Source organism: Podarcis erhardii (genome assembly GCF_964252035.2).
Source record: "Podarcis erhardii genome assembly, chromosome: 6".
NCBI classification, from domain to species: Eukaryota; Metazoa; Chordata; class Lepidosauria; order Squamata; family Lacertidae; genus Podarcis; species Podarcis erhardii.
The window spans coordinates 23741536-23756034 of NC_138510.1; the positions used below are offsets into that span (position 1 = coordinate 23741536).

The 14499-nt window shown below is 45.4% G+C and overlaps 1 long non-coding RNA gene across 1 annotated transcript; it reads left to right on the plus strand.

Annotated features, from left to right (window-relative positions):
- The first annotated feature begins 197 nt into the window (after nucleotides 1-197).
- LOC309345176 lies at nucleotides 198-6953 on the plus strand. Its single transcript, XR_014158056.1, has 3 exons — nucleotides 198-396; nucleotides 2556-3054; nucleotides 6726-6953. It is a non-coding gene; the product is annotated as an uncharacterized lncRNA (long non-coding RNA).
- Nucleotides 6954-14499: the final 7546 nt, after the last annotated feature.

Genomic DNA, 14499 nt, shown 5'->3' on the forward strand with positions numbered 1-14499 from the left:
GGTCTCTAGGAAGCCCACAAGCAGAGTATATAAAGGCTACAGCCTCTCCAGCCTTTAATGTCTGTTCTTGTCCCCAAACCGTCTGTGGGACTTTGACAGGTGGTTGGGACAACCGACATCATAATGATGAATAGGTAGGCTGTCCCACCCACCTGTCCCACTGGAGTAGGAAGAGACTGCTGGATCAAAGTTGGCCTGCTGGATCAAAAAATGTTCCCCACCCCTGTGCTAGACCACGATTTAGTGCTATGATGAACCACAGTGACCCTTGGGCTGGCACTCTCTCCCCCTCCTCCAGTGCAGCCATTATCAGAAGCTTCCATTTCCATTTTAGATTAATCACAGTTATCAATAGCTACTCTTCGTGATAGCTCTGCTCTGCTTCCATGGGCAGAGGTCGTGATGGTTCTGAATACAAGAGGCGAGAGTGTTCTTCTGCTTGGGTCCTGTTTACAGGTTTCCCACAGGTATATCCACTTGGCCACTGTGGATTCTGGACTCGATGTCCGTTGACCTGATCCAGCCAAATTCTTCTCATGTTCTTAATGTTCTCTGCAGCATAGTCTAATCCCTCACTCTTTCCACTTGGAGCCCAGTATACCTGAAGGAGCGTCTCCACCCCCATCGTTCTGCCCGGACATTGAGATCCAGCACTGAAGGCCTTCTGGCGGTTCCCTCATTGCGAGAAGCAAAGCTACAGGGAACCAGGCAGAGGACCTTCTCGGTAGTGGCGCCCGCCCTGTGGAACGCCCTCCCATCAGATGTCAAAGCAATAAACAACTACCTGACATTCAGAAGACATCTTAAGGCAGCCCTGTTCAGGGAAGTTTTTAATGTGTGATATTTTAGTGTATTTTTGGTTTCTATGGAAGCTGCCCAGAGTGGCTGGGGAAACCCAGCCAGATGGGCAGGGTACGAATAATAAATTATTATTATTATTATTATTATTATTATTATTATTATTATTATTATTATCCTCAAGTGCTTCTTGCTCCTGATCTGAGTCAGGGGGCTCAAAGGGACAAATATTTTGTTGCTTCTTGTTTGATGCAAAACATTTTCTTATTTTGTACATAAGTTGGAAAAAACAATGTCTATGGTGGTGGACTTGTTTTCAAGGCAGAGTGAGGCAGCTGCCTCAAGTGACAGATACTGGGGGAGGCAGTGGCATCCAGCCAGCTTTCCCCATTCTTAGATCTTCAGATGCTACTCCCATCATGCCTAGCCAGCATGGCCAATGGTCAGGGACCCAATATTGGAAAAAGCTGCCCTGAGCTAGCCTGCAGTCCTCTGTTGCTGTGGCCATTAGTGTCTCATCATCTGTCCAATTGGACATGCCAGTCCAATCAAATTATGTACTTAGAAAGGTGGGAGGGTGCTATATTGTCCATTTTTGGCCACCCCAAATTCTGTTGTGACATAGCAGGGCTGTGGAATTACCTGCTTTGGAATATAAGTGCACCAGACCTTCTCAGTGACTTCAGGGACATGTTTTCAGCTTCTTTGCTCATGCTCATCATTGAACATTGTGGTGGCTCTGTCTTTGTACCTAAGATGGGGGGGGGGGAAGCACTCATGTTTATTATGGCTACATTCACACTATACATTTAAAGCACCTTATACTACTTCAAACAGTTTGGGCTTTCCCCAGATAATTCTGGGAGCTGTAGTTTGTTACAAGTGCTGAAACCTATTCCAGATCTCCAATTCCCAGAGTTTTCTTTGAAGAGGGATTGACTGTTAATTCTGAGAATTGTAGCTCTGGGAGGGGAATAGGAGTCTTCTAGTAGCAACCTTGCAGTGCAAGGTTAACAAACTGAAGCCTCAGTATTTTTGTGGGGGGGTGGAAACCATGACTGTGGGGTCATAGTGCTTTAAATATGTGGTGTGAATGTGGCCATACGTCTGCAGTGCAGTTCTGTTGCAAAGATAGAAGTAGCATATGTAGCTCTTCTTTGAAGCCCTCCGTTTGAAGGAGTCCTCTATTTGGAAAACTGTCTGGTCCAAGTTTGGTTTAAAGAAGAACAACAATAAGAAGAAGAGATAGAGTGGCAGGGGCAAGTCGTGAAGTTGCCCATCAACAGTTATCACCTGACTAAGGAGACACCTGGCCATATTCCTCCCCACTATGGCAAGTCAGGCTGTATATCTATTAAAATTATAGTAATTATTTCCAAATTTTGCATCTCTCAGTAATACATTAGCATGCACACATTTTTAATTTTATTTATTCTTTTGCAAAGCTGTGGTCTCTTTTGTAGCTGTGCAAGTGGCCACCCTAGAGTGAGTGCCTGGGGCTGTGGGTGCCACGCAGTGTGCATGGCCCTGGTACCCAAATTTGTGGGTGCCTAGCCCCTTCATGGGAAATTTTGTGGGTGCTTGGGCACCCAGAGGCCCAGGGAGTTGGCACCTATGCATGGGGCTGATCCTTCTCGTCTCAAATGAAGGCCCAGCAGGTCATCCTCTATGGGATTTGGGTAGATGGGCAATCTCAGTTGCTGAGGTTTTAAGGATTCAGTGAATGGTTGAGTCTTATTTCCGTTTCACTTTGTGAGTCCCTGCTTTTAAATCCCTCTTAGAGTGCTTCCTCCTTTCAGAAGAGGGGGAAAGGAAAGAAGCAAGCAGGCACACAAGCAAATGGAACAGAAAATCCCAAAGAAACAAAAGAGGGCACATATTGTTCTCAAGATCAGAGCAGTAAAAGGACCAGCCACTCTACATCTGTTTGTGGTTCCTATGGATGTGAAGCAAAATTACTAGTGTGTCATCTAGCCATATTCCCAATTAGGCATTATACCCCTGTTAAAAGGACAATTTGAAGAGAAGGGAAGAGTGGCTCTCGGCATATTAGAATGGAAACGGATGAGCTCAAACAGGCAATGCTTTGTTATGTAAATTGATTATGATTGAAAGCGGTATTTAGTAGACCACTGAGGTTCTCCGCTAAAACCACAGGATGCTTCTCTATGTTTCATCAGCAGGGGGCAGTATTGCTCAGTTCTAAGTCTAGACCAAAATCACCATGGAAACTACAATGCTTGACTGGCAGATAAGGTAAAAAGAACTATGCAATTTTTTTTATTTTTTAAAAAGAGCTGTCATGTAAGTAAAAAGAAAAAAGAAAAGTTCATTCAATCAGCTGTGTGGATTTGAACAGATTGGTTCATTATCAGTTCAAATTTGCACTACAGCTGATGCTTGAAAGACATTTAAGGGCGAGTCCTGCTGGGTAAGGCAAGGGTACCATCTAGTTACATCTGGGATGCGGGTGGTGCTGTGGTCTAAACCACAGAGCCTAGCGGTTGTCGATCAGAAGGTTGGCCGTTCAAATCCCCTGCGACAGGGTGAGCTCCTGTTGCTCGGTCCCTGCTCCTGCCAACCTAGCAGTCAGTTTGAAAGCACGTCAAAGTGCAAGTAGATAAATAGGTACCACTCCGGCGGGAAGATAAACGGCGTTTCTGTGCACTGCTCTGGTTCGCCAGAAGCAGCTTAGTCATGCTGGCCACATGACCCGGAAGCTGTACGCCAGCTCCCTTGGCCAATAAAGCGAGATGAGCGCCGCAACCCCAGAGTCGGTCACGACTGGACCTAACGGTCAGGGGTCCCTTTGCCTTTTCCTTTACCATCTAGTTCAACATTTTATCAGGCAGATGTTGCCAGGAAGCCCACAAACAAGGCATGAAGTTTAACACTCCTGCCCTGTTGTTTGCCTGTCAGCAACAGGCATTCAGAGGTACTGCCCCCTCCCCAAACGGGAGATTCCATAACTGGAGGTTTAAAACATTGATTGCTTTCCCCTCCATAAATTTGTCATAAGCAGCTACCTTATACTGAGTCAGATCAACAGTCCACCTACCTCTGTATCATCTACACTGACTGGCAGCAGTTCTCCAGAGTTCTCAGGCCTACCTGCAGGTGCCAGGAATTTCCATCTAGGTGACTGCATTCTAGTCCTACTGGGGAGGGGGGTGGGAAATCTGGATAATTTTGTAAACTTTGCCATGCCCCTTCTTAGCTATCTTTCTCTACTGTTAAAAGCACCTAAAACAATAGCTTTGGGGTCTGTGTGCAGGGAACATACTCTTTCCAACCTTTTGATAATTTTATTTGCCTTTTTCTAACACCTTTTCCAACTTAATGGTATCATTTTCAGATGGAATATCCAGAACTATACACAGTATTCCAACTACGCTCATACGATAGCTTTATGTTATAAAGGGCATGCTGGTTGCTTTGTTTTCAATCCACTTCCTAATACTATTAGCATGGAATTTGCCTTTTGCGCTGTTGCTATGCACTGAACCGAGGCTTTCATTGCGTTATCCATGACAACCATACGGGGTTATCTGGATCCTCACACCCACTTGAGACTCCATCAGTATACAGCGTGTGTAGTTGAGACGGAACTGGGATAACGTTGTGATGGCATAGGCAACCTTGTATGTGTCTGTCACTGGAGTGGTATGATGCAGAAGCATAACATCACATCATGCTTTACATAAACACCCTCCCTATGTTCTTATGGGACGCGGGTGGCGCTGTGGGTTAAACCACAGAGCCTAGGACTTGCCGATCAGAAGGTCGGCAGTTCGAATCCCTGCGATGGGGTGAGCTCCCATTGCTCGGTCCCTGCTCCTGGCAACCTAGCAGTTCGAAAGCACATCAAAGTTCAAGTAGATAAATAGGTACCGCTCCGGCGGGAAGGTAAATGGCATTTCCATGCGCTGCTCTGGTTCGCCAGAAGCGGCTTAGTCATGCTGGCCTCATGACCCAGAAGCTGTACACCGGCTCCCTTGGCCAATAAAGCGAGATGAGCGCTGCAACCCCAGAGTCGGTCACGACTGGACCTAATGGTCAGGGGTCCCATTACCTTTACCTATGTTCTTATATCATAGCACACAGGAAAAATGAGCCATGTCTTGAGCCCATGGAAAGTCTGGAAAGTGTACCAACACCAGGGCAGGCATCCTGTCTCAGGCCTTGTTCCCTGATTTCCCCCAGTGCTACCAATGACTGAATGGCAGCCTTGAAGCTTCACTGCTCCTGCCTTTTTGCAGCATCTTTCTGATATTGCATTGCACCGACGCAAACTTCTTTTTGCATAGGCAGTGACCCTGTGGGTTTCTCTAACCGCAAGGCTGCTGATGATTATGAGGCCCCATCCAGCTTCCAGAACATCTTCAATCTGAGCTGTCTTTGTTACGTTTTCTCCTAGCACTATCTTTGCCATCTTTCAGGTTGCCAAGTGAAGTTTGGGCTTTTAATGACATTTCAAATCCTTTTTTTTGTGATTTTAGCTGTTGGTTTTTGTTCCTTTGTTATGGACTGCTTCTGCTGCTTTATTGTTGTTGCTCTTGTGTCAGTTGCCTGAATTTTATTGCTTTTATTGACTGTTGTAAGAACCACCTTGAAGGTATTTCGTTGGATGCTGTGCACAAATCCTATAAACACACACAGATACACACACAAAGGTATGCTGACTGGGGCTTAAAGGCACAGTGGCTGGTTGAGTCTTTTTTTATGAAAAGCATTTGTGGGGTAGGGTGATTTTAAGCAGAAGAGCAGAAGAGTAGGAGAAAGGCTGTGGCTCAGTGCTATCTAGGGAAGGCTGAATGCATCAGTTTTAGTTTTGGTCTGTTTCTCATTCTTCCAGTCTTAAGTTCAGCTCTTCACATTTTCACATCAGTTTGCGATCTTTTTTTTTTAAAAAAAAAAAATAAAGTTTTCTTGAAAATTAATCAGCATTTTTGTGCAGATTTCTCTTACTATATACATTTTATATGCAGTTTTGCCTAACATCAACATCGTTGCAAAATAATTTTGCAAGTTTTGTCCCCATTCTTCTCCCTGAAAGGACATTGCAAGATAATAAGGTAATGCATGTTATTTGTATGTTATTTTCACTGTTATATGCATTTATTTGCATTGTATTCACCCTTAGGTAAAGGGACCCCTGACCATTAGGTCCAGGCGTGACCAACTCTGGGGTTGTGGCGCTCATCTCGCTTTATTGGCCGAGGGAGCCAGCATACAGCTTCCAGGTCATGTGGCCAGCATGACTAAGCCGCTTCTGGCGAACCAGAGCAGCGCACAGAAACGCCGTTTATCCTCCCACTGGAGCGGTACCTATTTATCTACTTGCACTTTGACGTGCTTTCTAACTGCTGGGTTGGCAGGAGCAGGGACTGAGCAACAGGAGCTCACCCCGTCACGGGGATTTGAACCGACGACCTTCTTATCAGCAAGTCCTAGGCTCTGTGGTTTAACCCACAGCACCACCCGCGTCCCTAAGACGTAGTAGTAGAGCTCAGGAATTGCATGCAAAAGGTCCCAGTTTCAATTCCTGGCATCTCCAGGCTTTGCTAGGAGAGAGCCTGGAATACCATTGCTGGTCAGTGTAAACAACGAGCTAAATGGACCAATGGTCTAAGTATTAAGGCAGCTTTCTATATTCCTATGAGAGGAGAATAGGATTGTCTAAACTGTTCCTTGGTGGGCCAGGTCTCTGTGTCTCTTCTCCAAATCATGGCCTTCTCCAATCCCCATAGCACCTTTCTCCTCTGACAGGTGCCAAATGTGTGTTTACCCTTTGCATGTTAAAAGAAGAAGAAAAAGATTTGGAGCACAGCATCTGGCAAGGAAAAGGTTATGCATTTCTCTACCACCACCATTCCACTCTCCTCCTCCTTCTCCAACTTTTCACTTAGAATGCCTCCCTCCCCAAGGCAGCTTCTCTTTGCAGAAAGTGACCATCAGGATGTCAGGACTGGGACATGGTCTGAGCTGAGAGCAGTGAGGCAATAGCCAGGACCAGGGCGTATGTTAGAACCAAAGGATGAAATCTGGAGAAGGGATGTTGCTGGGTGGTAGAGCATCCACCTTACATGCTGAAGGTCACAGGTTCAATCCCTGGTGTCTCCAGGTAGTGGTAGGGAAAGCTCCCACCTGAAACCCTGTAGAGAGTTAGAGTGGACAATACTGAGCTCCAACAATCTGATTTTGTAAATCAGGAATCAGAGTTGGAGAGCAAGGCATAATCGGGGACGAAATGACACCAGAACTTGGGATGTCCTTGTTGCCCAAGCAAGGGCTCAACTTGAACAGGAAGACTTCTTCTACTCCATCCTGCCCAGGAGGGTCCAGTAGCTCAACGGAGCAGACAGAGTCAATCCAGGATACTTCACAGAGAAAATGCCAGCTGAAGTCCAGCAGTTGACCACCACCTGGGGTTGGTGTCCACAGATCTCAGCAGTTACCAACATGGGTGCTCATCTGAATATAACATGTAGCTTGCCCCTGAGCCAAAGGGGTCAATCAGGCCCCCCTGCTTGCTGCCCCCTTTCCTGCCTTCTTGCTTCTTCAAGATCAGCACACTTAGCCTGAGGCAGCCAGGGTTGCTCCATAAGCTGCCCTTCCCCCAAATAATACTTAGTACGTTGCCTGAATAAAAAAAGACGCAAATAAAAGACTTACAAAATTGTTTACGTCAGCACTGAACTTTCTCTTACAAAGGACAGCTTTGGTTAAAACCTGGCTTTAATTCCACCTTTTAAACCTGTAGTGAATCAGTTCGTGGCTGGTGATTACTGCTTTTATGCCTTAACTCTTTCCTTGCCATTGTTAAGCGGCAGATTCTTGGCATGCTCAAAAGCGGTCCCTGCCTGCTCAGCTGTATTTGTTGTGCATCTCGGTTCAGAAAGACTTGAATAGGCCCAAATAGGCTCAGTCTGGAGATTCTCCTCCTGCCAATACACAACCCCTGCCTGCTCCTCTCCGTATTCTATCCAGCTTGAGAGCACTCATGAGTTTTTGGCATCTTCCAGTGGTGGCTGGTGCCCCCTGGGACTGGTAGGGCAGAAGGCAGGGAAGCCCACAGTAGCTAGCTCCCCCTACCTCCCTACAAGCACTAAGACTTAGGGAGAAGGAGGCTGATAAAGAGTGCTATCCGCTGGGCTTGTTGTAAGTAAGAAGGCAGACAGACAATGGTGACTGGCTGAGGGCAGACTGAAATTGGTGAGGCAATGCCCATTTGCCCTAAGGGCATCTTCACTTTGATCACTACACTGCATCCATCTTGTCTCAAACATCCCCATTTATATCTGCAAGTAGAGACCTGGGTCCCTACTTTCTGAAGTCAAAGATGTACAGGCAGAGGCTAGGAGGGCCTTAGGACCCACGTACCTATGGGACCGCCTCTCCTGGTATGCCCCACGGAGGACCTTAAGGTCCACTAATGACAACATTTTGGAGGTCCCAAGTTGCAAGGTGGTTAGATTGGTCTCAACTAGGGCCAGGGCCTTTTCAGTACTGGCCCCAACTTGGTGGAACGCTCTGTCATAAGAGACTAGGGCCCTGAGGGACTCAACATCTTTCTGCCGGGCCTGCAAGACAGAGCTGTTCCACCTGGTCTTTGGTTTGGACTCAGTCTGACCCTTATGTTTCCCTCCCCTTGTGGTTTTGATCTATGAGCTATTATTTAAAATGATGCTGCATATTAAATTGTATTTTTAACCTGTATTTTAACCCCCCCCCCATTATGTTTTATTGTAATTTTACTGGTGTTAACCACCCTGAGCCTGGCTCTGGCCAGGGTGGGCAGGGTATTAAAAATCCTCCTCCTCCTCCTCCTCCTCCTCCTCCTTCTTCTTCTTCCCAATGCATTTTGCAGCCTGAGGCAAAGGACAAGATGGTGCCCCAAACATTCCATGTACAGAAGCTGACTGGGCTGGAAGCTGACTCTTGCTTCAGCACTGGTGATGGGACAGTGTCCACCACTTGGGAGCAGCAGGCTAGCATAAGGGGCGCAGTGCCAGCTGTCCTCCAACAGAGGGGGCTCAAGTGGAATGGCAGGGGGCTGCCACTGCTGCATTCCCACCTGAGTACCTACTGCCTGAGGCAGCCACCTCACTCTGCCTAATGATAGGGCCAGCCCTGGCAGCTTCATAGGAGCAAGCAATGAATCCAGTCCAAAATTAGGCAGCCTAAAGGAACAGAGTTGTACATAAGAAGGCAAGCAAGGAGGCACAGGAAATCCACAGGCAAGCAGATAGAAAAGAAATCTTAACCAGAGCTAGCAAAAGAGGCTGATATTATCAGGCACTCTCCAAGGTCCACACACCTCAGCAGGGAACACCCAGGGGACACCACCAGAACCAAGAAGGACAGCAGTACTGGTAGATAACAGTTGCTAGCATGTATTGAAGGAACAACTGGGGGGATTTTAAATGCTTCTTAATACTAGTTGGGGCATAATACTAGTTCTGCTGTCTTTTTAATAACCCACAACTCACTCCCAGAGTCCCCAGGCCATGCTGCTGCTCCTTCTGCCATTGCTGCCTGCTTTCTCCCTTCTGGCCTAAGGCCAAACAGAACTACACACAGCCAGTGATTTACCCAGGACACAAGATGTTGTTGCTCTTACTGAAGAAGAGACCCACCGGAGACCTGGAGGTTGTATAGCAGGACACAGAGTGACATAGGCCTTCAATTGTCACATGACTCTCTGGCTTAGGAAGGTCCTTGGTTTGCAGTTTCCTAGTTGGCTTGTTTTGCCTGCAGCTCCCATCTCCTGATTAGCTATTCTGGCAGTATAAAGACTAGGGAGCCAACGCCTGGATCTTAGTCTAAATTCTGTAGTGTGAAAACTGGAAAACTCAAGATCTACCCACACTGGAAGAGTGGCAGATGCAGCTGATGGAATATATGCAACTGGCCGAGATGACCGGCAGAATCCGTGATCTGGGAGAAGAGAAGATGGAGGAAGACTGGGAGAAATTCAAGATGTATCTACAAAAACATTGTAATTTGGTTGAATGTTAAGAAGGATGCTAGATTATAAAAAACTGGCCACCACTAAACTAGATTTAAATTTGATGATAAGTGAGACTAAAGAAAATATAAAATTTTTTGGAAGAAGTGCTAGATTATATTTGAATGAGTGGACATGAGATTGTAAACAAGTTGATAATTTGTTTGGAAAAATTTTTTAACGATGTAAATGGGAGCGGGAGACGTGAGGGAGTCCAAAGAAGTGATGAAACTGTTGTAATAGAAGTAAGATCGTTTATTATGTGTGCATTTATATTTAAAAACCTTAATAAATATTTATTAAAAAAATAAATAAATTCTGTAGTGTGACAGTGATGTTTATATGCATGCCAACTAATATGGCAGAGAGGAGGGAGAAGGTGATCAGTGTGGAGTTAGAACACTGGCCAGCAGAAGAGTGCTATGAGCCCCTCCAAGATGCTGGCAGCTGGAGCCTTGACTGTGAACCCCAGTGGGGCAGATAGGCAATTTTAGACTTTATGGTTTACAGGGTACCTTCTGCACCTCTTTCAACGGGAATGTGTGTTTAAAATGTGGTTATACAGTCATGTTGCTTTTGGGAGGGAGCCCTGCTCATTCTACTCTCCTCTGCTCCAGAGTTTTGTTAGCAACTCATTCTTAAGTTGGTGGTTACACAGGTACTGGACAATAGGTACTGTGTATGAAAAGTATGCCAAATTCTTTCATTCTCAGCGCTAAGATGAATAGGGAATGTTTTTATTTAGGGTGGGTTTTTTAAATATAGAAACAGTTATCTGAATGGACAATGACAATAAAAATGGATGTTGGTTTCTCAGTTGTTTTTAGTTTAATTTTCCAATAATTGATGCAGATTCAGGGGAGAAGGAGAGATTCCTTCCAAGGACATGATGGGGGATCTGAGCACCCCACTTTCTGTTCCCTCCCTCACTCCCCAATTCTCTTAGGCAGTATAGCTTTGCTTTGAGGGCACAGAAGGCTGTAGAGGAACATCAGCAGGGGTTTCTTGGCAACTGTAAATGCTCATCCTTCCACCTGCTTTGCCAATGAAAAGCCATAAATCCACACAGAAAACAGAAGTGGACATAATGGTCATGGGGCAGGCAGGCAGTGGGCAGCTTCATTACTCAGCAAAGAGTTCTGTATTGGGAAACTGCCACATAAGTCCTGGATCTGCTCCTTCTGAACTTCCGTATTAATTTGCAGCATTCATTCCCACTCCCTTGCAAGTTTCATCTTGCTAATGTGCCTCATCTGAGCCCAAGCAGTTTCTACCATTCCAAGGCTGCTGGTGGTATACTTTTATGATTTTATGGTTTCCATTATTACACTGCACGTTTCCTTCAAAGGGTGGCATATGTTCTTTTCTCTCCTCCCCCCACCCCATTTTATCGTCAACCCCCCCCCCCCGGTAGTTTACGCTAAGAAGCAGCGACAGTTTATAGTGACTGGGCCGAGGCTTTATAGCCAACAAGGAGTTTGTCAGCCTGAGTCTGACATTCTAACCCAGGCTTCTTCAGCCTCGCCCCTCCAGATGTTTTTGGCCTACAACTCCCATGATCCCTAGCTAGCAGGACCAGTGGTCAGGGATGATGGGAATTGTAGTCTCAAAACACCTGGAGGGCAGAGGTTGAGGAAGCCTGTTCTAACCACTACAATGCAGCGGCTCTTAATTGCTTTGATCATTAAAGTACTAAACAGCCTAGTACTGGGATTTCCAAAGGAAAAAGTTCCTTCATATCAGCCTGCTTGTGCATTCAGATCATCAGCTGAGCCTCTGTTTGGATTGCCCCAACCTTTGGGGATTGGGTGGGCTGTAAGTGGTTATCAGGGGCAGGGCTTTCTCAGTGGGGGTACCACGACCATGCAACATCCCCCTTCCACACATGCTCACTTGATTGCTGCAATTGTATGCTGCATATTTAATTGTAGCTATTTGATTGATGGTAGTAATGCTGGTGCTGAAGGTGTGACTTTTTACTTGGGGGTTTTTATTTGGTTTTTAGATGCAATATACTGTAATTTATTTGTTGTTCTATTGTCTTGGAAGTCACAAACAGAATGGAGGGGCATACATTTCTTAAACAAATGAATAACTGAAACTGTACGAATCTTCTCCCGCCCCTTCCTAAAAAGTAATCTCATCAAAGAGGAGTAGAAACATTTTCACTGAGTTTCATATAGCTCTGGGCTTGATTGCACTAAATTGCTGTGCTGTGTTTTATTTTATTTTGAAGATTAATTCCCTGCCTTACAATCAAATTGTCTGCATGGTGGCTTACATCAGTCTGCAATAATACAACAAACAAACAAATAAAACCCAGACATCTACCCATAAACCTCTGGCTGACGGATGGAGTTCGGACTGTCAGAATGTTCTTCCCTTTGATTCTGTGGTTCCCCCAGAACAAATCGGTTTCAAATCCCATCTGAGCCATCGTTCACTAAGCAGTGCTAGGAAAGCTGCTCTTTCTCAGCCTCTTATATGCAATGTGGAAATTATGATTCTGGCCTATGTTGAAGGGTTGTTGTGGTGGTATTTATACGTGCGAAAGCTGCCCCAGGCCATTGGACCCTTGAAAAAAAATATAGTTCTCTTTTTCTCTCCTAGAAAAGACTGCACAAGAGTTTAAAGCATAACACATAAAACATATTTACATATATATATATATATATATATATATATATATATATATATGAGAGGCTGGTAAACTTATTAGGCTTTACAGGCTTATTCTGAGGCACATGGCAGCATAAAACAAACTTGCAATCTGAAGTAGTACAGTCCATTCTACCACTTCATTTTATTTATTTTATTTATTTTGGGATGCGGAAAGAAAGCTTTGGGTTTCCTGCTTACAAGCCACTAATCATCATGTGGTAAAGAAGGTTTCTCCTTTGCAGCAAAGGCTGCTATATGTAAGAAAAAGTATGTAGGCAGTATTGCTGCAAATTGCCCTAGAGATCTGAAAACACAAGAAATGCATTCTGATACAAGTTTATAATGTTTTGTATTACATAAGTGTGTTATTTTAAGAAGATTGTTGCACACCACCCCAATCTCCGAGTGGTGCGAAATTCCAGGCATTTACCCAGGGATCACGTTTCCTTTGGAATGAAGTACAGAAGAGACTGTGGTGTCTTTATGAGACATAGTTTATTTAGACATCTATTTATTTACCCGAGCCTACGATGAAGGGGTTTATGGCATTAACATCCCAAGACGGTCTTGCTTCTGCCATAGCCCTAGCCTTGGATTCAAGCAGAAATCAGGCATGGCTCTGCCTCTCAGTTGTCCAGCCTGCAGCCTTGCTTCTTTCTAGCTTCTAGCTCACCTAACTCAACTCTCCACCCTTGCCTTTGTCTTTCTAACTACCAGACAGTTGAGGGAAAGGGGGGTGTCCACCCATTTGTACTCTGGCACAGAGCCACTTCCTTTGTTACCTTAATGACCCATACTTGGGCCATTACCTCACCAGGAAGCTAGGCTGGCTATTCCAGGAATCAAATCTTTGCTTAGATTTTAACACTTGCTGGATCCAGGAATTAGAAGTGTCTTGGCATACAGCCTACCACCTCCCCCAATTTTGTGTTATTTCACACATTAAAGCAGCCATTTTGTGTTACGCCACAAGCTCATGGCAGCCATTTTGTGACCTGTTGGCATCCATGCCACTTTCTAAATTTGCCTGCTGGCCTGTAAAGGCTTGCAACCCCTGATCTAGAGATTATCGGTAGTGGCTATTGTTATAACCCACACCAACACCCAGTGCTGCTAGGAGAATGGCAGTGCCTGTCTTCATCTTACGGTTTCTGGAAAAACAAGAGTGGAAAGAGGTTAACTTGACTGGGATCAGCTGGGAATGCATGGCTAGGATAGAGTGCACCTGCCTGAAAGTCCTGCACTGCCTGTCCAACAAAGCAGGAGCAAATCATAGTGGGAAGTGGATTCCTTACATCCAATTTTTTTAGATTTCCTTACAAATCTAAAAAAAATGTAGTTAGCTAGATTTGGGGGGGGGGGCACAGGTGAAGCCTCCAGAGGGGTGCCATTGAGGCTCCCAGTCTCTCTGTGTGCATACACAAATCCTCATGAGGGGAGTGCCAAATAGAGTATTTGACCCAGGTGAAATCCTCACTCAGGTGAAATAAAGCCTAGTTTTGCCCCTGTAAAGAAGGTAGAGGTTCCCCTACCTCCATATTAGGCTACTGAAATGGATAAAGCTTAATAGAAAACCAGGAATGGATTTCAGTGTAAAAAGATTGTTCTGGTATTAAAACAAATGCCTGGGCGCGCTCTCTCTCTCTCTCTCTCTCTCTCTCTCTCTCTCTCTGGGTGGGTGGGTGCGCGCGCGCATACTCAGAGAAAACCTTAAATTTAACTGCATACCGCCCCCTGCCCCCCATTTTTAATTGAGAGACCTTGCTTGTGGTCTATTGAAAAACTAACACAATATCTAGGAAGCGTGAATTGTGTCCACCCCTATACTATACCACGCTGGTTCTCCATGAATTTGAGGGGATGGAGTTCAGGATTGGACCCCAAGGCACAGATCCCAAACAGGGATAAGTACATAAGAAGAGCTCTGCCATGTCAACGGCCCACCGAGCCTAGAATCCTGTTTCCCTCAGTAGCCAATCAAGTGCCTCTTAGTAGCCCACCAGTGGGTCACAGAGGCAGTAGCCCTCTCA